Source organism: Columba livia, chromosome 1 (assembly GCF_036013475.1).
Source record: "Columba livia isolate bColLiv1 breed racing homer chromosome 1, bColLiv1.pat.W.v2, whole genome shotgun sequence".
Lineage (NCBI taxonomy): Eukaryota > Metazoa > Chordata > Aves > Columbiformes > Columbidae > Columba > Columba livia.
In genome coordinates this window covers 19,615,838-19,643,561 of record NC_088602.1, presented here as the reverse complement: position 1 = coordinate 19,643,561, position 27,724 = coordinate 19,615,838, and positions in this window count along the sequence as shown.

The window sequence follows — 27,724 nt, the reverse complement described above, 5'->3', positions numbered from 1 at the left end:
GCAAAGTAGGACTAAGCAGCAGGGGCTCCTTCAGATGCATGGTCTCTGTTGAAGCTGTCTCATCTAACATTAGCCCCCCAAAATGTACATCTCGTGCCTCCTGCTCGTCTGTGGTTGGTGTGGTGTCACAGGTGCCCATACATCCCACCTGCCTGAGGCAGAGAGGACTTGCCCTCATGAGATGCGTCTCTTCCTCTGGCACTAGGTGGTTAGCCTGGAAATTTATCTTTAAATTAATTACCTTAATACAAATCAATTAGTTGTCTTAGAGTTACCTTTCCTATAGAGGCAGCTAACTTTTTGAGAGTTCACATTAGATGAGACAAATCTCTCCCTTGCTCTGTGTAGCTCAGATAAGGATAGTGCAAACCCTAAAGAGATAATATTTACAGTAAGCTGAGAATGAGAGGTTCCAAGACAACAATTGTTGCAGAAGTTTTCAGCAGGGTCACACAAAGGATATGCAAAGGAGCCATAAATGGAGAGACAGACTTTCCCATTTGAGATCAGTTTGGGCTAGAAAGATTTAAAGGAAAAATATTTGGTTTTGTCTTAAAAAAAAAAAAAAAGAAAAAGACCAACACACAACAAATTTCTTCTCCTTGATGAGTTCTGAGATTACATTCCTTTTAACTTCAAATTTTATGATATGCTGTCATGGCAAAGGGGTGATGAATCTTCTGTGTACAAACTATTCCCAGCTGTTGATAAAACCGCGGTCACCGTCGGCTTGCCCTGTCCAGATCTGTACGCAGTGTCTGCAGCCAGATTTAGAGGAAAGGAGCTGCTGCTATTTTTCCAACTTGGGAGGCCTGTTTTACTGTTGGGCTTTGCTGGGGCACATGAAGAACTAATCAAATTTAACCTAATCTACCAGTTTTCTGGAGCTGAGTTGGGGTTCACCTAATTTTGAAGTCTTCATAGTTCACACTTTGAAGTTGCGTGAGTACAACCAAAGCTTGCTCCTGGTGGCTACTGTCTCCCTGGGTCACGCAGGAGATGGGTTTTGTAGCCCCTTGTTTGATGCAACTGATGGAGAAGGAGCAGTGGGATGACCTTTTTCATCACACTCTACTGGCACAGGGGCTTGGTGAAGGAGCTGTGATGGACGAGGCAGAGCAGTGACAGCACTGGGAACAATGGGCCATGCTGGCTGGCCGGTTTTCCAGGGCTGGAGTCAATAGAAACAGCATATTGCTGACACCCTACCAAAACTTGTGCCTCTGTCTGCTCTCATACAGAGCAGTGCCAAGAAACGTGATGATTGCTTTGTGTGGAAGAAGCTTCTCAGGCTGAAAGGGCACCCATGTCCACAGGGGACAGGACAAGAAGTCCTGATGCCTTGAAAGGCATCGAGGACAGTTTGGGCTGGATGTGCAGGATCAGTTTCTAATGGCACAGGCAGTGAGCCATGGACAGGCTGCCTGGGGAGGCACTGGCTTCTCCACTGCTGGAAATCTGTATATTGGGAGCAGGGGCTGCTGTCCTAGGACAGTGGGGAACAGACTGGCAGGGAGCAGAGACCACAGATGCCAAGAAAATATATCTCTATAATATACATCATGTGGTCCAGGCAACAATATTTTTAGGGTCTCCAATGCATCTTTCTTCTCCACAGAGGCCATTGCAGTTCTGAGTAATGACTACCTAAGTAAATGAGTACGTTTGGTTTTATTAAGAATTGCTGTAGTTTAACTCCTCCCTTAAATTGCACTAGAACACATTTGTGCTGTTAATTGAAAAAAAAAAAAAGGCACCAAAGTATTTATTGCTCTTTGAGTCTCTCTGCCAACAGTGACACCACATTTCTTTTCTACCCTTTTGGAATGATACTCTCCTCGCTTCTAGCTCTGAGCTTCTACCAGTTGCAGCTATTTTTCTAGGCTGTCCAGGCTTTTCACAGATGTCTATATGCAGGTCACATGCACTTCAATGACTACAGACTTACCTCCTAAGGAAAAACTGCTGGAGATATTTATTTTAAAGTAATAGAGGGCTGAAATTCTGCAAAACACATTAGGAGCTAAGGAAAGACTAATACATAGTACTGCAATAAGCCAATTCCTCCCATCAGTGGGAAACCAAAGCAGGCTGTATGTTGAAATTTCTACACTCTTTTAAAAATATTTTTGAACAGGAATCATATTTGTAAAACTCCTTTTGCTTGCAGTTCGTTAACAGAATCAAAGATGCAAATGTCATGAGTTAATTGTGTATCCTGACCAGCCTGTAGTGGGCCTGACATTTCCGTCTTTGGATGATGGAGATCTGTCACTTCTCCATTTTGATAAATCTTTTTGGACAGGAGAAGTCTGAAGTTGGTGTGTCAGAAATGCATCCCCTGGGTCTCTCCTGAGGAGCAGTGGCAGAGTGGGGAGTCCAAAGTGCATCTAAGTGATTGCTGCCTGCTGAAATGTATTCAGATCTCTCCGGTCTGGAAAAGAGGTTAGACATATCACGAGAACAAGCTGTTCAGTTCTTACTGAGCTTTTGGCCAGGTCAGTAATAATATAAAAATTCTGTCATACTGTATATATCCTTACCTAGTCAACCTGCCAAGACATGTCTGCTGTGCTTATCACCCTGTTATTAGAGTGCTTTGGCTCAGAAAATAATTGTGGTGGTGCGATTCAGAGAGCCTCAAAGTGCAGGACAGGCTGTACTGGAAGAGATGATACCTTTTATTAGACCAACAGGCAGAAGTGACAAAATGTGGACAGCCCACCTGTGGCTCAGATCTAAAAGGGGCCCGGGGTCTTGCCATCTCTTTTCATGGTGACTTCCCCTGCTCTCCTGGATACTTTTTTTCTGACTGTCCCACAGATCAGTATAGTCAGACTAAACCCAAAACAGTCATTCTGGACCTGCATCAGCTCCTTTTGCTGTGCTAATCCCAAAGAAAGCTCTGTTTTCCTCAAGGCTTTTTTTCTCCAACTATGCCTATGTGTCCAAAGAAGGTAACAGCTCTCCCTTCATTTGCCTGAGTGGGGAAAGCCACTTCAGGCCAGAGAGCAAACCAGGGCACAGAGAGGAACTGGAAATTAAAGTCACAATATACAGTGATATTCTATTCAGTGGCTTAACCTGGTACACTGTGATTTTGTCCCCTGCCTCTACTTGAAGAGTTCTTGACCTTGCAGATAGCAGCAGGCAGCTCTTTACAAGCTGGCAGAGGCTAACCTCATTGGTCGGCAGATTTGGGGTTCACTGGAGCACTTCAAGCAGGGTCCTGCTGCATTCATTGGCCCATGCTGCCAAAGTGGCTTCATGCACCCCCACGCTCCTGGGTGGGGAGCAGCCCCTGGGGGCTCCAGGATGTGCCAGGGCCTGGTGGTGCCCTCCCAGATGGGAAGGGCACAGATGTTCCATCTTGCCTGTCCCCAGGTAGCTGGCCCCTGTCTGCAGGCAGCAGTGACAACTCTCTGAGTCACCCACCAAGCACCTAGATCCGTGGAAGCTGGCACGGGGAGTCATGGATGGGTGCATTGCCTCTTCATTTCTTCTTGTCAGTTTTCTGAGTGTTTATGTTTTCTCTCTCAGCTGTTCCTTAGACTTTTATCTGTACGTTTTTTTTTTGTGGTGATTCAGACATGGATGCTAGGAGGAGCTATTAGGAGATCAGCAGGAACTTTCATTTTCATACAACTGTATTCATGTAAATGTAACAACAAAGCACAGCAGTGTTGTGCGTTGCAGTTACACTGCTGTGCAAAGTAGACACCTGTGCTAATCTCTGCCAGCCCAGCTGTGTAAGAGAGTCTTATGTCAGACTGACAGAGCTGAGATGGTAATGACAATTCATACGCAGCCTGGTCAGGAGAGGTGGTGCTTTCACAGGACAGATTATTTTGTCTGGGCCGAACAGGCAGCAAAGACAGGAGAATATAGATCCACCTGCTGTGGGTCTGGCATGTATACTGCTAGCAGTGCACTAGCAGGGTGCCTTTTACACTGATCTGGCCAGAAAGTGATTCCCTTTTCAACGAATTTTCTTGCACTACGAAATCACAGTTCTTCCAGAAATACTGCCCTGAGCTCACACAGCACAGGTGACATGATGGAGAAATGCCTGTGGGACTGACTGTGCCAGCACCCATCATGCAGGGAGAGCATCCAGCCCAAAGTGTTTGGGAAGCTCCAGTATGGCACAGACACCTCTGCAAGTGGCAGATGTTACTGGAAGGATTGCTTCATATGTAAATGAACGTTAAACTTCAGACCTGTGTATCTGATGGCAATAGCTTTATTTGCTGCAGTGGACTTGGTGGTTCCTGTTATTATTCCCTTTGAGGTCTGAGTTCTGTTCATCAGTATTTTAGGCCAGAAAAATGCTTGTTTTTCTGTTTCTCTATCCAGTTTGTCTATTTCTTTAAGCATCTGTTTCCCAAATGTAGCCCTTTTGTTCTGTGCTGGCAACTGGCTCAAAACTATGAAGGAGGTTTGACAGACAGATTACATCCAGGACTCTAATTTCAGAAAAAAAAAATCAAATATAGGCTTGAAGGCTGGGGCCACCTCTAATCAAAACAGTGTTTAAAGGACATATGGCAAAATTCTGGTGGTGCCCGTATCTGGGAGAGAAAGGATGGTTCTTGTGAAGCTCTGGGAGCTGGAGAAGATTTGTTCACTTTTCCATGTAGGTTTTGTAACATTAGCGGGATGCTTTGCCTCAATTTCCCCATCTTTACATCAAATGTTGTAAGGTGGGTCTAACATCAAATGCTCATTGCCCAGGTATTACAATACTTTATTTGTTATTGTTGGCAGAGCACTTGGAGTAGAAGGTGCTCTGGGCATGCATTAGAAATATCTTGATGTCAGTCGATCTTTCAGCAGGGAACATAAACTGCACCACTTTTGGTACAACCCCTAAAGTACATTGAGTCCTCCTGCTCTCACTTCCATGTCGCTGCAGCCCAGTATGCCAAGATTCAGTGCAATTCTTTACAGACTGCCAAAGAAACAAATTATTATTAATTACAAAATTAAACTGGCATTTTAAATCTAAAACACATGACATCAACATTACACATGGAACCAGATACCATCAAATCACATGCCACCTCATAAATATTTGGGCTGGTGGGGCAAAAGACCCCTGGGTCTACTGCTTTGTAAAAGGCTTTTAAGCAATACAAGAAGTGTACATACAGTCCGCTTTGAATAACTCACGAGGAGCTGACCCTTTGGTGTTTGCAGATTTGCTTGAGAGGCTGTAATGGGCTTTTTTGCATCAGAGCGCTGGGGTAGGGGTGTACAGCCAGCACAAGCGCCACAGGAAGGGACAAAGGGCAAGGAGCCAGTGGCAGGAACAGGAGTAAGGAAAGAGCAAAGGAATTTGACTTGAAATCCCAGAGGAGCGAGTTGCTGTTCAGCATCGCACGACTGACCTGCTAGTAGCCATGGAAGTGTGTGAAAGCACCTGCTTGCTACCCCTTTCTGAGAGCACCCCTCAGAGCACAGACAGGCTGCTCAGCTTGTCCCAAAAAGCAACACCTATTGTACCTGCTGGAGGAGGATGGGGCTTCATGTTTGCCTCATCAAGAACCCAGGAATCACATGCACAACTTGGAAGTTGTGGTTTGGTTTCCTGGAGTCAGGCCCCAGTGCAACCCCCCATCCAAAGCAACTTCTAGATATATGAAAATTAACCTGAATAAACTTAGCATTTGATTAAAATAGAGTAACAAAGTTCACAATTTTTTCTTCTTTTATTTTTTTTTTTTTTGTTACATTGGAAAAACTTTAATTTTCACAGAAAGAACTCATCCAGACTCCAAAATAGCTTGGTACATTAGAGATATGATTTTTCCATTATGTCTCTGCACAACCTCTGTGAGAAACTCTATTTAAATCACATTTGCATAATTCTAAGATCAGACTATTCTGCTCATAGTACCCATCCATCCTTAATTTATTATGGGTTCACCAAATATTTGCCCTTTCTTTCTGAATGTAAAAAGGATATTAATTCAGACAAGTCTTATAGCATAACTTGATGCTAGGTTTATGGAAGATTTGGAAAGCATACTTATTATAAGGTGCTTAAAAACTGCTCCTAAGGGTGGTGTAGGGGGCTCTTCCAGCATTTCTGCAATAACCTGTATGCTGGAAGCAATATGCTGTAGCAATAACTATTTCCTGATTTTTATTCCTTACTTGTGAAGGACCGATCCCCAAACTCGGAGAAGACTAATAGAAATAGCAGAGCACTCAGGAGTCAGAGGGTGAATGAGGGTTTTCTTAACTCCTGCAGGTTCTCTATCGATCCACTGCTGCAAGGTATGGAAGGGAGCGACTCCCCTCCTGTGCTCCCCGTCACCAAAGAGCAGCACAGACAGCGTGTGTGCACCCGCGGGAAGGCAGCGAGAGGGGCAGGATGCTGCAGCTGGGACTCGTCCCTGCAGAGACCTGGCAGAGCTGTCACTGCCATGGCACTCATGCATCGGGTTTGGCTCCAAACAGGAAGGCAGGAAAGCTTTGAAGGAGCTTTCCAGCGAGCAGAGCTGCAAAGCCTCTGCAACCCGACAGCCTCATGCCAGGTAGATGGTGGGCTTCCAGCAGCTTGGATGTTGGATGGCAAGCAGAGCTGGGCAATAGTGTGGTTCAAGCTAACATTTAATGCCAGAAGAAATGTTTGATTTCACCTTGAATGACCTTGCTGGGATTCTGCAGACACTTCTGTCTCTGTGTGTGGCTAGAGGACAAAGAGTCATGGCACCTGATCCTGTAGTGGTGGGCTGGAGACCCCTGTATGAAGCCAGGCGCTGCTTGGATAGGATCTTTATGTAGGTTTGAGGGACATGCCTATCTACAGACTTAAATAAATAGTGTGCACAGCTGTATTGTGGGGCTGCAGGGGAAACCAAGGTGGGAACAATCCTCCTGGCATTGCTCACAAAGCAAGTTCCCCGGGGGCTAATAACCAGAATAGGGTGCAGCACACAGCAGAAGGTGCCTTGGTCAGAAACACTGGAAGTATGAAGGGTGGCTGTGGTGGTCCAGAGGGGACCACTGCTGGCCCTGGGCTGGGATGCTCCTCATGCTTGCTGTCTCCTGCACAGCCACAGCCAGGAGAAGGGTGGTTTTCATTTCACTACTTAAAACCAGCAAATTTCCAGCTGTGGCAATTATCTGGAAAACGTGACCCATAAAGGGTCAAGCACCAGTAGGTGGGGAATAAGAGTCCGTTATTCATAACTTTTATGATATTTGGAGCCAGCCTGTGGCTGGGTGGCAGATCCCTGGTGTTTGGACAGCTGGGGCTGGGAGCAAGGCGGGGGCAGCTCGCAGCCCCGGGACGCCCAGCCACCCCCGGCCAAGGGAGACTCTGCCCCCTCCCTTTCTAGAAGTGCACACTCTTTCAAGAATCATAAAAATAAGCTGATTAAGGTGCACAGCAACAAATGACAGAAAAACAAGCAATTATAGCAAGGCAAAAAATTAGGCTCTTTTAATTTACATTTTACCTTTCAGTCTACATTTAGTTGGCTTACAAGTGCAAGAAGAGTCTCTGTCTTCTTCCCACCTCCTGAAATCAGTTTTTTAAACAAAATATTTTTCCTCTGCTGCAGCCATACAACAAACCTCTGAAGAGGGAGAGTGACTGTAAGCACAAAGAGGCAATAGATGGCTGCCAAGAGATAGGGGGCTGTGAGAACACACAAACTGGGAGGGTGAAAACAAAGAATAACAAACTTTTACTTCTGCCTTGTTTTCTTTTACACTGAGATACTATTTTATTTGTAGCAAGTGACAGTAAGTAATTTCCAAGTGGAGATGCGGTAATTTTTAAATTGACAATGCACTTGCAAGTACTGAGTTGTATTTCTAATAAATACTTTCAGTACAAATCAAGAGAATGGAGGTGACTCTTTTATAAAGATGGCTTTTTGCTCTTCCCGCAGACCGTTGGCTTTTATCCTTTTCCCTGCAGAGTGAAGGACAGAGAAGAGTCATATTTCTCCTTTCTGTCATTACACAGAAAATGAAAATGAAATTTAATTTAAAGAAAAGTACTAAATGCAAAGGAATAATACATAGTAAAGTGCCATCACCTTTAACAAGCAGAGAGAGGATTGCAGAGGCTAATAAGGACATATTTTAGAGTGCCTGCTTATCCTGAACTCCCCTCTTAGTCAGTTAGTCAGTGCAAATGTTGATTAATTTGAGTGGGAAGAGCATGGTCTACAATGATTGCAGATGGTTAGAAAAAGCAACAGGAGAAATGCAGAAAACAAGATATATGTTTATTGTTTCCAATAAAACAATGGTTCTATTTACCGTGCTTTATTATTACTCCTTCTCACCAGCACATTCCCATGTTTATTTCTTAGGCCACACCTACAAACAAACTTGCTCTTGCTTAACAGCAGTTTAGACCAAGGCTTTCCTCTTTCTCTGCCCACAGCACTCGGAGGCTGTTCAGTTCAGGTAGGCTGTGAGTATATAATTGATGTCGTCTTCCTAAGCTGTCACCTACTTGCTTGGGTAGCGAAGCTGAGGAGTCGCAGCGAGCCAGCCCTGGCTGCAGCAGTGTCTGATTGCTCTGACCAAACATCAAGTATATCTCAGCTCATCTCTTTCTAGGGGTAACAAGGCCATTTGGTGAGAGAAGCCATGCCCCAGAAGTGCTGTTCCTATGGGGCAACTTTGGCCAAAGCCACCTGCAATGTCTGTACCATGGGACACAGCTTGTTAGGGAGGGGACATGTGAGCATGGGTGACCCCCACCAGCATCACGGTGCTGGGGAGGCTGTTGACTGCTCAAGCCAGGACCGGGCTAACCCTGCCCTGGGCCAGACCAAGGGTGGGGTGAGGGACAGGGCCGATGGCCTGGAAAATATTCTTACTTGCAACGAGGGCAGTGAAAGTTGCATGGCACTCGGGAAACATCCCTGTGTTACTGCTGATGCTTAGTGAGTATACAACCCAAAGCTGGAGCCTGTGCACTGTCACTGGAGAAGCCGATAATTCATTATCCTGAGTAAAAACATCAATATAATGTAAAGGGACACCATCAGTCTACCCCTCCACACACCCAGACACTGGCACAGAGTCACTATTCAGTGAGGCTGTTTATGTCCATTGACTTCTGTCACAGAGAGCATCTCCGTGAAAACCCAGGCACAGGGCAAGGCTGTAGCTGAGCCAGGGCAACCTGATGGTGAGAGTGACAGCCTGGTTGCTGTCCCCAGCCCACCCTGTTAATTGCTGTAAGAGAGGGAAATGAGGAGGAGCAGAGGAGGAAGGACTATTAGGCTATTAACAGCTGACAGGTTTTCTATTGAAGCATATCCACAGCTTGGTAACACAGCATGGTGAGCACTAGTAGAAATAAAGTCCACTTCTGTCTGTGCAAAATTTGCTGCAATACTTGTAATGTTTCCATTTGACAGTGATGACATCACACATGCATTGTATGGAAAATGTACTTTTTTTCCCTAATGATACCATTGCACCTTGGTCCATGGACTGCCTGATCTATTAATAATCATTGGGAAAGACTGCAAGTTTCACTCAGAACCTTCTTATTTTTTAAGCTGCTACTGGGTTCTTAATTGAAAAAATACACAGGTCTCCATAACCACATCGGACTTTGAATTGTCACTGCTCAAAGGCCTCCATCTACCTCTATTGAAGCCTTAAATTGTTCAGATCTCCTTGAAGATTTGTTTTTAATCATAGAATCGTAGAAGGGTTTGAGTTGCAACAGACCTTTAAAGGTCATCTAATCCAACCCCCCTGAAATGAGCAGGATCATCTTCAACTAGAACAAGTTGCTGAGAGCCCCATTCAGCCTGTCCTTGAATGTACCCACCTCTCTGGTCTGCTTTTCACACAAGGTTTTCTTACAGAGGATGACACAAGCACAGGGTGAGCCCTTCTCTGGACATCCCTGCCTGAATACAGGGGACTTGCCTTTTCATTGTCAGATAAAACAATTTAAATGCATCTTAGTTTGAAGTAAGGGATCTTGATTAAATCTTGATCTTAGGGGTGGATCGTGCCTGTTAGACAACTCCAGGAACTTGCCTCTCCTGTTCCTGGAGATTAAAATACTAACGGGCACAATTCTTCTAAATGAAAGAATGCTTATTAGCTGGTTTTGACTGTTTTAATTTAATAAAAAGGGATTTAAAAGTATCAGATATTGGTCTAACGGTGTTTTGCTGCTGACTCCAGAGCGGAAAATGGAGTACCTTGCGTTTGGCAGCTTCTACAGGTGCCTTCCAGGTGCAAAGGCTTCTCAGATATGACAATGTCAACTTCCTGACTTAAAAGTTTTTTTCTCTTTCTTCATCAAGTGATGAGGCTGCTTGTCACTTCCACGTCTCAGTACACCAGACACTGTCTGGATGGATGTGTCACATTGGGATGGGTGCAAAACAAACCCCAAAATGAACCCTAGCAATGCGTGATTCATCCCAAAACATCTAATCAGTGAAATAAATGATGAGGAACTTCTGGTACGAAAGAGCTCTCTGAGCGATGGCATGTTGCCTAGAAAGAGCACAATTTCCAAAACAGTCATGGACCTTGAAACTCCGGAGTGCTGATGTTCCTCAGAGATGCTAAACTAATTACAAATATGATAGTCCTTGCTTCTTCTCGTGATTTAGCTTCAGCACTGGCCTTCCCTTAAGAATAGGAGACCATGTGTACTAAGGGTGAAAGTTTTAATTGAGAGCACACTACTCAGGGAATAGCCATGATTCTGAATCTTGTCATTTGGTTAACATTGCAGTAAATTATGAACTAAAATCTTTTGTCAAAGACCAATTAATCACCAAGAAAAATTAATCACAAGGAATTTAAACTTTTATGCTAATTTTCAAATCCCAGCTGGGTTGTGCTAATCAAAAATCAGCATGTTGCTTAGCTCTAGAGCTGGATGAAGACACTTGGAGAATGGCATGAGCTTTTTGGAGTTAGCTGCTGTGAGGGTTTTAGAACTTTCAGATTCAATTCTCGGTAATTTGGGTCAGGCTTGGGCCTGACATCCTATGGGGAAAGGTTAGACTGTTGGTTTCCAGGATTATTTTTAAAAAATCCATCCACAATGTTTAAATTAGGACTATCAAAGTGTCAAAATATCTACTTTATACTTTTGCTGATACGCAAAGTATTCATCTCCTTGGTGAAGCAGACCACCTCCACAACCTTTAATTGGCATGAACCTGTAAAGCAGACTTTGGACCTGAAGTATTTTGAGGGAGACTGGTATACTCAGAATCACAGAATCATTTGGTCAATGGGCAGGGTTATGGTGGAGCAAAAAGATTCTGAGGACTAGCCAGAATTAGCTATCTACTTAGTAAATGAATGGTCTTTTTCTGCTCGATTGTGTTCAGTGACTGCTTTTGGGTATTGTAGGGGGTGATTAGGGCTGCACAGTTATGGTCATACCAATTTAGATGTGGTTTTGTTATCTTGTTCTTATTATATTGGTTTTGGCTTCTTGGTGTTCAGGACTGCTGTGGAAGATAAGTGTTATGATCCATTTTTATCTGAAGTGGTTCGCAATGTCTTTGCTTATCTTGTCAGCCGGCACGCTTCACATCAGTTCAACATGCAGAGCTGAGTGGTCTCTGCACAGTCCAACGGTTGTGTTACTGATCCATGGACAGAGGCCAGCTAGGCAGGATCGTTTTTCTTATGTCCTCTGACATCTATGACATTCCTATGACGTTCTTATGTCCCATGGTATTTATGACATTTTCTTATATCCCGCGACTCTTTTTCCTTTCGCTCCTGCATGGAGCTGCTTAGCCCTCTTGGTCTGTGCTTCCCTCTGAATTTCTGACATACACAAGTAACTTGGCTATCAGAAATGACAGATCACTGCAAAGTTGTTGAATAAGAGATGTGAGTGAATATGAGAACAATTGATTTGATTTAGCCTGGTTATCAGAGTGGCTGCTGCTTTGGAGCTGGCTTTAGATGTGACTCATGTGGTACTAGTACTTGTAAAAAGCTTGCCTTGAAATATTTTGATAAGGTATCTCAAGTAACTGGCAGAATTCCTGTTAATGCTGTACCCTGTGAGCACCAGCTAACCTTCACAAATGCCGTTCAGAGCAGGTAGAGAGGAAGAAGAAAACTCTGATTAATCTTGCCAGAGCTGAAATGCATGACACCAGCTGACACAAAACTACTGCTCTGCCTGACCATCTCCATGTCGTGTTTCTCCTTGTGAGGACACCTTGTACTACAGAAACATGGTCTTTCATGACGCAGGCATTTTGGCAGTTAACAAATGCTTAGTTAACCTGAAATACCTACATAAGTAATCATAAGCCTCAAGTTAAGTGACTAGGGAACTGATTCAGGTCAGCAAATATGAAGCTAAATTAAGGTTATTTGGATCATGGGCACTGATCTACGGTGGAAACTCTGCTCAGTACAGGAGGCTGGAAATCAGCTTGTGTGAGATCTGAACATAGCACTTCTTGTATGAGGAGCAGCTAAAGTCACTTGGTTTGTTCAGCCTGGAGAAGAGGAGACTGAGAGGAGACCTCATTGTGGTCTACAGCTTCCTCACAAGGGGAGGAGGAGGGGCAGGTGCTGATCTCTTTAGTGACCTATGACAGAACCCAAGGGAATGGCAGGAAGATGTGCCAGGGGAGGTTTAGGTTGGACATTAGGAAAAGATTCTTCCCCCAGAGGGTGCTGGAGCACTGGAACAGGCTTCCCAGGGAGGTGTCACAGCCCCAAGCCTGACAGTGTTCAAGAAGAGACTGGACAACACCCTCAGACACACCGTGTGAACTGTGGTGTTGTCATATGCAGGGACAGGAGTTGTACCTGATGATTCTTGTGGGTCCCTTCCAACTCAGGGCATTGATTCTATGATTCTCCAAACAGAACAGTTTCCAGGCAAACATCATAGCTGAAATTTCAAAATGTGATGATGAAGGTGATCTGCAAGTAGTTTTCACTGGTTTCCCATGAACCGAGCTGCTGTGCTGGTGTCCCTGGAGCAATGCTGGTTGGTGTTGCATCAGGATCTGACATCCTGACCTTCAGTAATCTTCATCAACCTAATTTACAGTCTTGGTGTTCCGCAGCTCCTTCAACCTAATGAACTGTAAGCTGGGACTGGCTGACTGCAGGCAGTGCACCAGAGGGCACCATTCTGCTCCCTGCATGGCGTGGTGCAGGGCACGGCCGCTGCCCATCACTGCAGTCTTTCTGGGAATGTTCTTCTTTTGTGAGTGTCTGAGTTTAATAAAGGAAAGTGGGAAAACAGAATATCTGATCTGATATTGGGTAATCCGTTGGCCATCCAGAAAATTATGTGAAGTTGAAAGTAGTTCAATAAGCAGATCTTGCCACAGTGTGTTTGCATGGCTGAAAAACTATTCTTATTTTCCATAACCATTTCCCTCAAGTGTCCCCAGCCTTCCAACATCTCAGTTGTTTAGGAATCATAACATGCAAGTTGCTTGGGTAACCAAAATCTGTACAACCCCCTATATCCAGCTGCCTGGGAGACTCCTTGTTCCAGCATGTGGATCAGTTCTGGAAAAGAACCTTGGCTAGATGTGGCATGGCTTTCCTGTCACAGGGTCCGTCAAGGTGAGACATGTGCCTGCAGATCGCTTGTGCCTCTGTAAGGAGGAGACTGACATTGCGGTTTCTAGCCAGGGTGGGTCTATGGGACAGCAGCATTTAACATTTGCACTTCTGGACACCACAGAAAGGCATGCTGGCTGTTTCCAAGCAGTCATGAGGCCACAGCGTGAAGGTCTTGCTCTCTTGGGTAGCATTATCATTTTGTCTTTTGTTTAAATTGATAGCTGGGTAGCACCTCCCCTACGGAGAAGAATAAGCAGGACCTGCCCAGGTTTCTGGAAAGCCTGCTGTGGAGCAGCTGATGTGTGCATCCCATCAGCTCAATCCACTGCAATCTCTGCAGGGTGCTGGCTTTACTCACTGTTTCTTTTTACTCATGTTTTTGAATTAATTCAAGTTTTTGAACCCATAAATGTGATTTTCACTCCGGACTTTGGATGCTGTGCCAAGAATATGTGCTCAAGGTTGAACTGAACTATTGCAGCACTCATTGTTTGAGGGGATTGATACTCTCGACAATATTTGGTATCATTTCACTGTTTAAAATTACAAAAGTCTCTGCTACAGGTATTAGGAGATGTGTCCTTGGAGACACTGAAGACTAAACCAGGTACACCAACAAGCTGTGTGCTACATAAGTAATAATACTCTGGGAGCGGACAGGAGACAACCTAGCAGATTTCCGCCCACGTGGTCACTGCGTCTTCCCTCTGGAAGTTTCATTACAGCTCAGATGAAGCTGCAGGAAGGGACCTTCACTGTACTGCTGCCTGGCCCCTCTGCTTGCGGTGATTTCAAGGGATGTGGCATTTTGCCCATCCTCTGTGAGAGTTCTTCAGGCGTCAGCCTGGACCTACAGTTCTTTGCCCTGCCTCTGTCATGAGTCCTGACCTCCATGCTGTCCTCCACATACTTTCTTGTGTCAGGGAGGAAGCATTAGCCTCATTTGAGAGATGGGAGTACAGATCCTGTATCATTTGCACAAGACACTGAAAAATGTCTCATGGTGTGGCAACCGAGTGCAGGGGAATCCTCAAGTACAACCTAAATCATTGGACCCTTCATCTTCTCTCAGCTTCTGCTCAGTGCTCAGAAATGAGACTTCTGCAAACTCAGTGGGAAAAGGCATTAAGCATTGAATTCACTGAAGTCTCTAGGAGCTTTATTTAAGATTTCATTGTAACCATGGGCTTATCCAGTGAGATCAGTAATAACCACTACCTCTGCACAGAATGCATCCTAAAGCATAGTCAGATGTATTATCTATAGTCATTGCATAATTTCCTTGATTTATGTTGGATTTCTAAAGCACAGCTGGATTTGTGAAAAGAAAATTTTACATAGTCCCTACATAGGACAGTACCATGCCAAGAGGCACTGCTGACCCTGCAGCACATCCATCTACCCTAATTAACCTTATAATACATATCCCCAGGTACATCACACACCATGTCAGACTCCTGACTTATTCCACTTCAAAACCATTTCTGTTTCATTACTGGTGGGTTGAATGCTCAAATGAATTTGGAAGATAGCAGATATCCTTTTTTCCTGACATACAAAACTAGTTGCACATGTCCTCTCCCCAAAAAGTGTGGGCTGTCTTACAAACACAGAAGCAAGTAGAAGAATGTCATGCCATGAATGTTTTTTTTTGTTAATTTATGTAATCTTTCCTACCATGAACTGCTGAACTGAAAGGTACAATGAACAGAAAGTTCAATTTTGGGAGCAGAGGGCACAAGTTGCTCCCTTATTATTGGACTGGACCCAGGTGATTTTCAGAACCCCTTCCCTGTTGCTTTTCCATGCATGTGTTGAGCTGTAAATTGTGATTTGGTGATCGTATTCTGGAAATTTGCAGCCTGTCCCATGAAGATACAGCACCAAAAATGATCTCCTGTCTCTGATTTTCAGGACTGATGTCATCCTGGTCCCTCTTAATTAATCTGATTGCTTGTACTGTGCTACTGCTTTTGCAGTTATGCCTATAGCTGCTATTAGAAGTGTGATGAATCATTTGTCTTTTCCTGGAAACGTACTTGAATCCTCTGCAGAATTGTCTCCAGCCCATCTTGTCTCTTCCTGTCCAAAAAATGGCATATGCCTCTGCTGTGATCCATGGCTGGAAAGCATTACTGAGTTCAGAACTGAGCTGCTCTGAGCATAAATTCTCAGAGTTGTTATAACAAGATGTTCCTTTGAAAAATAATAGCTTCTCCCACTTCCTTCAAAAAGAAATACAGTGATAACAGGAAAAATGTGATCTCCTTGCTCTGGATGTTCATCCTGCGGGAGTATTTCAGCAATGCAGGCTGAAGGTCCATTGCAGCAGGTATTATGTAAGCAGATGGTCCTAATCCAAAGCGCTTGCAAGCTAATTGCCATGTCTCTGTACTCATTAGTGTGCGGGCACTTTTCCCAGCCCATGGCATGGGGCTGTATGTCCTCTTGGCCGGCTGATCCAGCTAACCACACCAGCACTTCTCTGTTCTCTCATCGCAACCACTAGCGATGTAGCATCCAGCCCCAACCTCCAGAGCTGTGTTTACAGCTCCTCCTTTGCACCAGCGTGGCCTCCAGTGCAGGGACCTGTGACAATGCTGCACAGAGCTTCTCCATCCCGGACTTCTGCTATGTTGCTGGTCCAACGGGTCTTCCTGGGATGGGGGAGGCAGGGGTCATGAGGATGGACCCTGGAGTGCTTATTCAACCCTGTTAACAACAGCAAGAGACACTCGAGCACTTACCCAAGGATATACAGACTAGCCAGGGAAATGGTCGTTCCTGAAAACATGCACATTACTGTAAGCGGTGGTAACAGTAGATAATAAATGAGCATGCTTTTAGTTAAAAGGCCAGTTCTTTGCCCATATGAGAAGGAGAATAGTTTCCCAAGACTCACTTTCCTTCCTTCTGTGGCTTCCTTCTGCTACAAGGGCTGCCCTGTTTGTCTCTTGGTTTTTCATAGTTCTAATTCACTTTCTCTGAAAAATATCTGCAAGTAGTTAAATGGTGCTAATATATATCCACCAAGGGATGCTGTAAAGTTTTTAAATGGTGATTGGGTGTTTGGCAGGCAGAAGGCAAATTGCTCTGTCTTTCCATGATCTCACACATCACATAAGGGTGAACAAGGGATTTTCTAAACTGCAAAGTCCCAGCCCTGCTGTCATTCAGCAAATGCTGAAGCCATACATTGAACAGCTCCTATTTTTATTGGAAATATTTCACTACAGTAAAAGAGGGTTGAAAACCAGAATACCATCCAGTTTCTTAGCCCCAGAGGTGGTATTCTCCAGGTCAGGGTTGAATGGCTCTGGAGGATGCTATGGTTGGGTAAGTTTGCACTGCTGTGCTGGGTGGATGAAATTCACCCCTGAATACGGGGTTTAGTTAGGATACGATTAGCACCAAAGTCTTATATCTTCCCTTTTTACTGAACTGTGTTTCACCCTGCAGGGACAGAAGCTGTCATTCTTCAGTGTCTTCATTCTTGTACTTTAAGAAAAAAAATCACATTAATAACATACAGAAATAAATAACCTCTCTGTGTTGCATAGATAAGAAAGATACTGCCACACATTGCTGTGTCCTTGCTGTCACCTGTGCTATTATCATATTCACTCAAGCATTCCCAGGGCCAATAAACAGAAAAATGCAATATAGGGTGATCTTTCACATGCTTTCTCATTTTAGCTGCTTCCATGCAGAGTGATTGCTCTTCCTTTTTAACCTGCACTGAAATACACCGGCAAGGAGTCAGGGCAGAGTTGCTGTATTTCAGTGGCTGTGGCTTGAACAGCTTTATGTTGATGCTGAACATATGTTTACATTAATCATAATGACACATAAGACTCATTCCTGCAAAGAATCACATCCAGATTACTCTCATGCATACAAAGCCAAGGGAATTGCTCATGATGCACAGGGTTGAACACACTCATATCCGTGCAGGAGCAGGACCTCGGCTGGCAGACTGCAGGGCGCGTTGCAGCTGCAGGCTGCATGGTGATGCTGAAACAATGCATCCCGTCCCTCTGTGGGTCCCGCCAGAGCTCCTCCAATGCGGTTATCCTGCACAGAGAACCACCTAAAGCCTTGGCCCAGGTTTCACATCCAGCATTGCGTGAGTGACAGCCCGTCCTGGCTGGTCTCCCACTGGAGAGGGCCACATCCCAGGGAGAGGGGCTCCCCACCGCCAAAGCCAAAGCAGATCTTTCTACTGCTTCCAAAAAGCCCTGTCTCAGGAGTGCACCCAGTAGCCAATTTGCTACAGCTTTATTATCTGTATGGAGCTACACCTGCTTCACCAGTTTCTGAGCTGGAGCTGTACAGAGCAGCAGCCTGGGCTGGGATGCTTGCTGAGAAGCCTTTGCTTGCTGCAGAGGAAAGAGGGTGAGAAGGGGGAACATCTTACCAGATGTTGATTCCTGAGGTTTGCCTAAAAGTGATTTATCAGAGAGGTGAAAACAAGAACCTGTTTTGGTTCTTCTTTTTTTTTTTTTTTTTCTTTTAATATAATCTGGTACATAATGTTCCAAGTTACCAGTGTCTCATGTTGTCTATTGCTTCATCCACTGTAAATATCATCTTTTACTGCAGTCTGGCTTGACATATTCCTCTCAGATTATCTCATTTTGCTGTGTACAAATGCATCTGTGGCTCTACCCAAAATTACAAAGGAAACATCATGGAAATGGGTTATTCAAGCCAGAGCAACCAGAAACTAAAATTTTTCTGCAGGGTTAAAGCACAAATTTCCCCATAAATAGCTTCGGTACTAGAAAGCCATTTTATTCAAGTTAAATATTAAATGTTGGCCATGATTCATCAAAAGACATTCTCAAATTTTGATGCACAGCTCTTCCTATAGATATCTTGTGAAATACATCAACATGTGCCAAAACCCTATTGAAAACATCCAGAATTTGGGGCTAAGTGTCTTTTGCACCCTTGCTGCTTGAATCTAAAAGAAAGGAAACATAGATTACAGCTTTTAGCTTTTAGTCACTGCATAGATACTTTTAGTAGGCAGGGTATCGAAAGCCTCAAAAGACTGGATGCACTGGTGCAGTGGACAGCAGCTACAGTAGTCCCACACAATTTGATCTGTAGTACCACCGGCGCATACTGCCAAACTCCATGCTGCAATGTTTCCAAGGAGATATCACCTCATGTTAGTGTCTTGAAGGAGTGTGAACCCTGCTTCATCTGACATGTTATTTAATATTTCCTTGTTATTTAATTTTTCCTTTGTGAAACTACCAATTTCTGGCCAAACTTCTCTCAGGTCAGTGGCAAATAACTACCCTTGCACATGGATTGGAGTCTTGGTGTTTACATGCTAAAGGATGTCAAAAACCCTGGGATAATGTGCAGAAGAGAGCTGCAAAATGCTTTGAGATTAGGGAGAGTCCTGAGCCAACTCCTTGGTTTCTGAGGTGTAGGAATGAGAGCAGAGATGGTCAGAAAAATCAGGGAAACACTTTTGTTTTCCAAGAACTTGTGTCCATCAAAAACTGAAAGGTTTTGTGACAGCAGCACTTCACTCATCATCTGCTTTGGAAGGAAAATGGGTAAAACATTGACTTTTGCTGTTTTAAATTAACGTTTTTTTTCTTTTTCAACGGTGACATCACATCAAATAGCAATGAACACAGAACACAGAAGGGACATACCCAGGGCAGGTTAGGGAACACGCTCCTCTCCTGAGCCCACCAGAGAGAGATGAGTGGAGCAGTGGTGCTCCCTTCATGCCCTGAGATGCTCATTCACTTTCCCACCTGTCCTCATTCTCCACAAGATGTGACTGTGTCAGTAACAGTTTCACTAGTAAGGCAGTAATGAAATCCTCACTTTAGCCTCAATTTTGACCCAGAACCCCTATAAAATACCAATGAGCACTCAGAGCTCCTCTTACGTATTGTTAAGTTACCCTCCTGGGGACTGGTCTGGCACACAAGAGGTAACCAGCTACATTTGCAGCCAGACACATTTAATTTTAAAACTTTCTAATTACAAGGATAATTAATTTTTTTTTTGAAGACAAGGTCAGAGAAACATCCATCAGGGATGGTCTGAATGTCTTACAACCTGCTTTGACACTGTCTGGTTCAGTCAGAGGCTGCAGCTGGCTCAGCTCCAGACACAGATCCCTGACCCACCAGCTCTGCTGTGTGAGGCTTTTTCTGATAAGATGGGAGGCTCTCCAGGTGTGAGAACTTTAAAACCAAATATAATCTCACATCATAAATGACAGAGCTGAATCTCATCTCGTACATGCCAGCACCACTTGCATGTCACCTCACTGACTTTAATTTTACTCTCACTTCACGCTGGAAGCAGGATTGGGTCACAGGCCACAACTGCAGAATTTGGCTGCCTTTTGTAAAGCCTTTGGGCTGCGTGACTGTGTCTTCCAGCCTTGCGAGAAGCTCTCATGTGAATTATTGTTGGTCTCCAATGAGTGATGTAGGTCATACCTGATAAATTTGCTTACTGGATTAGTGGATGAGGGAGAAAGAGTAGGCATGGTTCATCCAGCTGTCAGGGGTGCATTTAATACCACGCTGCACAACAGATCGGTTTGCAAGGTCAGAAAGTATGGCATAGAATAGGCAGGAAAATGCTGAAAGGAGTTAAAAAATTACTTTAGGGCAGAGAAAAGGCAATGTTATAAATGGGGAAATTTTAAGCTTGTTTTCTTTATTATTGGACCCCCTGTTTTTTTCACTGCCAGTCCCCTTGAAGAAGGAAAACAGTGAAGGGGGAGAATGGTCTAGCCTGGGAGGACAGCAAAGGTTGCAAATGCAGAGCTGAGATGCCTTCAAGCAGCAGGTTATATCAGATGGTGATTTGACCCAGAAAGCAGAAGTGTATGAGCGGAGGAGTCAGTCCCGTTCCACGGGATACTCAGGCCCTGCTCGCACATGTGGAGCCACAGAAGAACTGATGTTTTCTCCTTCGCTCTCACATCTTCTCCCTGGGCTTCCCTGCTGTTTGAAAAAGACACTTAGAACCTTGGTTTCAATTCACCCAATACATAATTCTTCCTTCCAATAATGCCCAAGGGTTTGTCCTTGCCATCTGCAGGGCCAGGCCAGGCAGTGCTGAAGTGACGAACAGTTTGGGAAGACCCTGCAGAATGACCCTTCACAGCTCAAAGTCCTCTGCTTTGTAAGAGTCTTTGAAATATTGGTTATCATTTGTCACCATACCTGGGCTGTAGTCATCTTTGGGGAGTTCTGAGACCTTCTTGGCTTGAGGAAAAATACAGGCAAGAATGTGAAAATGTAGGTTGCCTGCAGTGCCATCTTACCTTGTTATTACCTTTCCTGACACCACTTTCAGGTCAACTTCTGCATGAAATGATTAGGACGCCTAACACGGCTGAAACAGCATTACTTTTGGAAACTCAGGGGTTGTTTTTCTGCTTCTTCCTGGTTTTCTGAATTAACACATTTTCTTTTTTCAGCTATATGCTAAGTAACATCAAACAGTAATGAGTGAGAATAATTAATAAAATAACTTAAAACAGCCAAGAGTTATAAAAATAGCAAATCCTGTGGGCAGCATCCAAAAGATTTTCTGTCATGCGACTGATTAGAAAGCTCATTTAATTGTCTGTATGCAAATTTTGTGTCACCAATTCCTGACATTCAGAAATCTTGAGATTTTAAAATTAACAGGTTCACATCAATTTTATTTGCCTTTTGGATGATTTTGGGACCTCTGCCCTGCAGGCTCCATTGTTTAAAAGTAAGGAATGTTTTTTCTGCAAAGTTGAGGAAAATAATCTTTTTTAATCGTTAAAAGAAAGCTGAGATTTGCTCACATTCACTGGGTTTCAAGAACTGCTGTCCTAAAATATTGCAAGTGTTGGGCATACCACAAAGGCTATAAGGAACTGTAGGAGTCACTTGTTTCAAAATAAAGAAAACACATAGATTTCAGTTTCAAAACCTCCCTTTCTTAGTATTAACACATTTCCATCAGGAACTGGACTGACTGGGTGCTGTTGGACTCTCACTTGGCCAGCAGTGCAAAGGGGACAGATCCTGGTAGGAAAAACAGACCACACAACATTGATTTTTCTAAGGACTGCATCCTGGTGGATTTAAAATCTTGATTTCATAGTCTCCTGAAATGACTGGTAGGGGTCTCATTGCCCTTCCCTGATTCAGGTATACCTGTCACTGCTTGTCATACACACCGGGAAGGTGCCCCATTTCCTTACAATAGACTTTTACATACCCAAAGGGTGTTCCTACCTCCATCCCTGTTCATATCTCCTTCGAGCAGTCCCTGCAGGCCTGGGCCGGACTCTGTCAGCTGCTGTCCTGATGGGTCCAGGAAAGGGACCCAGAGGAGAGTTGAGCTCCCTGGGGAAGATGATCTGAGACACCTGGATCTGGTTCCTGAGGCAGAGTATTGAAGTTCTGTGTGGCCATTATCTTTGTGGAAAGGGATTTTGGGAGCGCTGGTGCTGCAGCACACATTGCTGGAGATGGGGTCTGCCCAGGGTGCTGCTAACTGCAACCAATATCTCAGGTATTCAGCAGAACTGGGAGCAGACCAGATTCCCTGCCAGTTTTTTCCCCCTAGTGTGAGCTCATGGTGAAGAGCAGCTTACAGAAGCCCTCCCAGTAGCAATTTAATTGTCTGTAATCAAACTTTCTTTAGAAGTTTATCATCCATATTTCAGAGGGTTTACTTAAGGCAGGGTCCTGCTTGACCAGACAGGCAGTGTCTGAAAGCCCAAAAGCCACATAAAAGTGACACAAAAGGGACAGTGATGTCTGATAGCCCTGGTACCAAATGCACCTGTGGCTGTAGCTGAGTTTTGCGTATACTGGCATTGCTTAAAAACTGCATTCAGGCCAGGCTCTCCTTGATTAGGAGCAGCCAGATGGACACCATAAATCAGTTGGAAAACCCTGGGCCAAACTCCACACTCAGACTGATTCAAACAGCTCCGTTTAATGTCACAAATGGGATTTGTGCAAAATGGAGCCCAGAGCAGAATTTGGCTTTTCATGTTTGTTTAGATTAAGAAATTTGGACAGTAAAAGCCTGCTTATATTCTGGCTAGCAGGCTAAGTATTACAGCACTCGAATAGTGGGAAGCCCAGACAGATGGTTGCATGAATCACAGGGAGGCAGGTCTGATTATCTTGATATTTTTCATGTGATAAAGTGGAGGGACGTGGTGCCATATGGCGGAATACGGCTGAGGGACCCTCGGCAGCTGGGTGGGATGTGAGCTCTTTCCAAGGCAAGTGGCAGAGTGCAACACTCGCTCCTGCAATGAGGGGGATGGATGAGGAACGGGCAGCTTTCTGGGACAGTCAGAGATGTTGAACGATTAGCAGCATCCTGATGGGAGGATAGAAAGTAAAACGGGACGGGTTGGTCAGGTCACTCAGTGTAAAAGCACCTCAGGATGCAGGGAAACAGGGAGGGGAAAGGTAAATAAGTGTGATGGTGAAAAATGGAGAGAAGAAGTTTTGCCTAGAGGGGGAGGGAAGCCAACAGCTCCTGTGGGACTGAGTGTCTACAGAAAGGGCAAAGGGAACAGAAGAGTGATGCTGCTGATGGGGAACAAGTCTGCTTTCTGTTTCCAAAGGCTGCTGTTGTTTTGCTGGTCTCATAGTTATTTCTTAGAGGCTACGCTGGAGTTGAAACAACCTATGGTTTGCTGCTCTGTCTTATCCTGAGAGCTGCAGAAAAAAGGAAATTGCTTAAAGGAGTGGATTTCCACAGAAGTCTGAGAGCTATTTCTGAAAGTGAACTTGTGCACAGAGATCATTTAGAGCCACTTCACTTTCATGACCTGTTGGCTCCATTTGCTAGTCTGAGGCTTTCCATTTTGCATCTCACAAATCTATTTGCAGAATATCACATTAAAAAAAATATGCTGTGTAAAAGAAAGGAAATTTACCCTTCTAAGCTGCTCAAAGGTGTAGTGGGTTTATTCTTTTGAACTCAAACGACAAGAGCTCCCTGTCAGATGGTGCCCAGGGCCAGTGGTGCACCAGGGCAGTGGGTGCTGATCACATGGAGAACATCAAAAAGATACCACAGTGCCATGGGACCCACCAGAAATAGCTCTGCTCTCACATTGACAGTGAATCCAGAGCACAGTGCTAACGAACACACTCAGCAGTTAAAAAAGATTTCAGCAGTGAATCGTTAGTTAACCAAGGGAGCAAGGGACTGGTCACCAGGGCCTGGGCACCCAAGATGGGCCATGAGGGCACATGGTGCAGAGAGATGTGCAGTGTGCAACCTCACATGACTAAATTGGGGAAGTGTTGTAGATGTTCTTTGGGTCTGGTCAGGGAAATGAGGAATGAGTTTTCTTTTGTTTGGGTTCTGCGGTTCGCTTGCTGAAGTAAATGGCTGGCTGTATATTTAGCAGACCTCAAAAATAAGGCTAGATACATCAATGAGCAAGTGGAAAAGTACTGGGGAAAAAGCATGTGAGGGCTGCCTGAGAGATACCACGTGGGCCGGCTGGACTGTAGAGCAGGCACACCAGAGCTCATGCCTTGTGGTGCTGGATCTGGCCAGGGACACGAACCCCATGGGATGGAGTGTGTGAGCCCTGGTGACACCATGTCGGTGGCCTTCCACCTCCAGGCCATCCACTGCTGGGAGCCAGCCCAGCCTGGCACAACTAACTGGAAAGGCAGCCTTGGAAACCACTTCAGGGGGCAAAGTATCTACAACCTGAGCTGTAAGGAAACCACAGAGCAGGTGACTCTATCTGGAAGTAACTGGGACGAACAGTTTCAAACCAGGTGCCTAACTTTACACACCCGTGTAATCTGGCATGCAGGTAGCTGCTCTGATTTATTACCATTAACTGATGTCCAGCAGCACAACTCCAGAGTGAAGCCATAATTCTCACCTTTTTTTAACTGTAGGCATCTCTAAAAGCTGCTGGGAGCACACACGCAGACAGTACAGGGACAATTCTTATTATTTTCAGAGTGGAGTTATACATTGTTGTTTCATTCTAAGAACAGGAGAGGACTGTACTTTATTGTTGTAAAGTCATTACCTCATAAAAGAGCTACTTGCCTCCTTCACACTGAGGAAATAGCAAGTGTCTCTTTTTTTTTGCTGTTAGATCAGATGGACAGATTGCACAACAGAGGAACTGGGTGCTTTGCATGGAGAAATAGCTGTGTGCAGTAAGTGATGGCCTTTCGAGTCAGCAGATGTCTTTGTCAAGAAATACGGGGTACATTTGCAGGGATGTGAAAATGCCAGCGCTTGGCTAACCTCTTACCAGAGACAGATAATAAGAGAGGCCCAAGGGAATGGCAGTGGTGAGGAGCAACCTCATCATGCTCCTGAGGTGCAGCTCCTGTCACGGCACACGGCGTGGAAGGTAGGAATGATTAACTATAGTTGCCAAAAAAATCAGGATTTAGGGTGAGAAAAGGGAATTGATATCAGATTTACTGTCTGAGGCATTTCACAGAACGACTCTGGCAATTTGTTAGCCAGATCAACACATGATTTCTTACTTAGAGAAGAAAAGTTTGTCTCTGTTCAACATGCCAATGTGGGGATGTGTGTTAGTGGAGACAAGAAAAAGCACCGGTTTGCCTCATCTAGGCTCCTTTCGCAAACATCTTCACTGTCAGTAGTTTATCACTTCCATCTTCTCCACATAATTCATAAATACCTCCAGATAAACCCCAAATTCAGAGGCCAAGCCACAAAATCACATACCAGCAGTGATCCGGCACACGACAGAGCCAAGAAGCGGTGGCTGGTCCTCTGTGATTGCCACCACCAGCAAAGGCCATCAAGAGACAGAGGTCACCTCCCAGAGCTCCTCTGAGCGCTCAAGTGACTTTTGCAACTTTTACCTGCACAGCTGAATTTTATGAATTAAATTGTGTTTTAGTAAGTTTCTTAACTAAAGTGATCTTCAGACTCCAAAACATTTTAAAATTTTACCTGCTTTGGCTGTTTCTTTTTATTTTTAATAATGGGCTTAGCGAGAGAGACTTCCCTCAGACTTAAGCCTGACTTTCCCCAAATACTTCCCCTCCCCTGGACATCACCCTTTCGTTTTCATCCAGGTACAACTGTTTCCCATCCTGCTGCTTCTGACTGTACCACTGTGAGCTGAACTTATTTATCAGAGTGTTACGATTTCAGAACAGAAAACAGTTCTGAGATAATTTAGTGGCTGACTCAGCGGTTTTCCAGAGGATAACTGAATTTAGAGACAGGATGCGAATTCTCCATCCCCGAGGTATCGAAAAGTCACAACCCTCTCACGGGTGACTCACTGCAAGTCCCAGAGAAGCCCAAAGTTTGCCCGCCTGGGCCCGTGGGATGGCGATTACTGTGACATTCAGCCTCTCTGCAAGTGCAACAGACTCAGTGGAAAACGTTTCTGGGCCAAACTTACAAAAACACTGAACTGCAGACAGCTGCTGTCCTTGCCCACAGGACAACTGATATAAAATACTGGTTTATCACAGACTTGCCTGTAGTGAAAATCCCACAATGAGGAAAATAAACTAACTGTTCCTGTCCTGATGTTTGATTATTGCTGCGGTGCTCTACGGCGTGGCTCTTGCCTCTCCTTGTCAAGTGGATGCCACAAACTCTAAATCAAGTAACACTATCACTGACATCTTGGCTATTATAGTACCAGTTCAAAAGATTTATATCTTGCTCAAGATAAAATAGTTACAGCTTGTCTCTGCTGAGGAAAAAGTCACAAGTGGAATTCGATGTCATTAAAAAAAAATCTTTCTCCTTAAATCAAACCCTGTTCATTACGGTGATTTAATTCAACCTATCTCCTGTCTTTACCACCAGCTGCTCAGAGATGCCTACTCAGCTTTCAGCTAGTAAAATAAATCTCTCTAGCAAATCCCACCAGTGTTTTCATGTTGTCAAGGCAAAAATAGAGACTCTATTTGAAGAAATTCAACTTCAGACATATCAGAAATACGAGCCACCCCCTTCCAAACAACCAGTTCATTTTTACATTATATACTGAATATACACCTTTCATCTCCTCAATCAAACATGTTTGTAAGATTTCCAAGGACAAAATGTGTATACATATATATATGCCCCCAGGCTCATAGATATATGAAACTATAATGTATTTACTTGTCCCTGTCAGTTCTCTGTTAGGTATATATGAGTTTATTTCCAAGTCTGCTCTCCTTGCACTCAGTAGTAAACTATGTAGAAATAGCTGAGTATGCTCAAAGTGATCAAAAACTATTCAAAGGGAAAATTCTGGAGTGGAGATAATATATTTAAATCTCAAAAACCTCAATGTTTACGTCAACATCCAAAAGCTTCCTGATTGTCACCTTTTTTCTCCTTGCTGGAAATCTGTGATAATAATGTAAAAAATGGAAGTAAATGGAAGTAAATAGAAAATCTAACAGAAACCAGTGCAGCAAATCTCTTTCCCAAATCTCTCTCCCTTCTTCCCCTTCCTCCCCCCACCTCCCCTGGCCCAAGCACTGTGTTTTCAAATTGGCCGAGACTTGTTTTACTGATTAAAAGCAATGGCTCTCTGCTAAATTGTGGTAAGCTGTGGTGTGGTGGTAAACCACAGCTCTGCATATAGAAAGCTCTTGAAACCATTACTGTGTTGGCATCTCTCATGCATTTTACAAGTATTAGATCTGCAATGCAAGTTATGAGAGAAATCTTTTTTGGTTTGCAAAAGTAATAAACATCTGGGGGAAAGGATGACCTTATCTCTGAGAATTAATGATAAAATAAACAAAAAGCCTAAACCACATGGAAAAATAACATAGCTCCCTTGCATATGTGCTCTGCATTATAAGACATGTGTAAATGCATAAGAAACAATTGGTCAGGTATGAAACAAATGTGTTTGTCCCCCACCTTCCCTCCACATTAATAGAACATTAAAATTGAAAGTATAATCGGGAGACATCAAGAGAGTGGTGGAATTATGTGCAATAAGACACATATGTTCCTAAATAAAAGATCTTGCCAGAGAGTCTTGATTACATTTTATGATGGAGTTTTACCATTAGTGGACAAAGGCAATGACATAAAGGAAATATTCTGGGATTTTAGTAAAGCAAATGATAGGGTATCTCACACTAAAGAATAA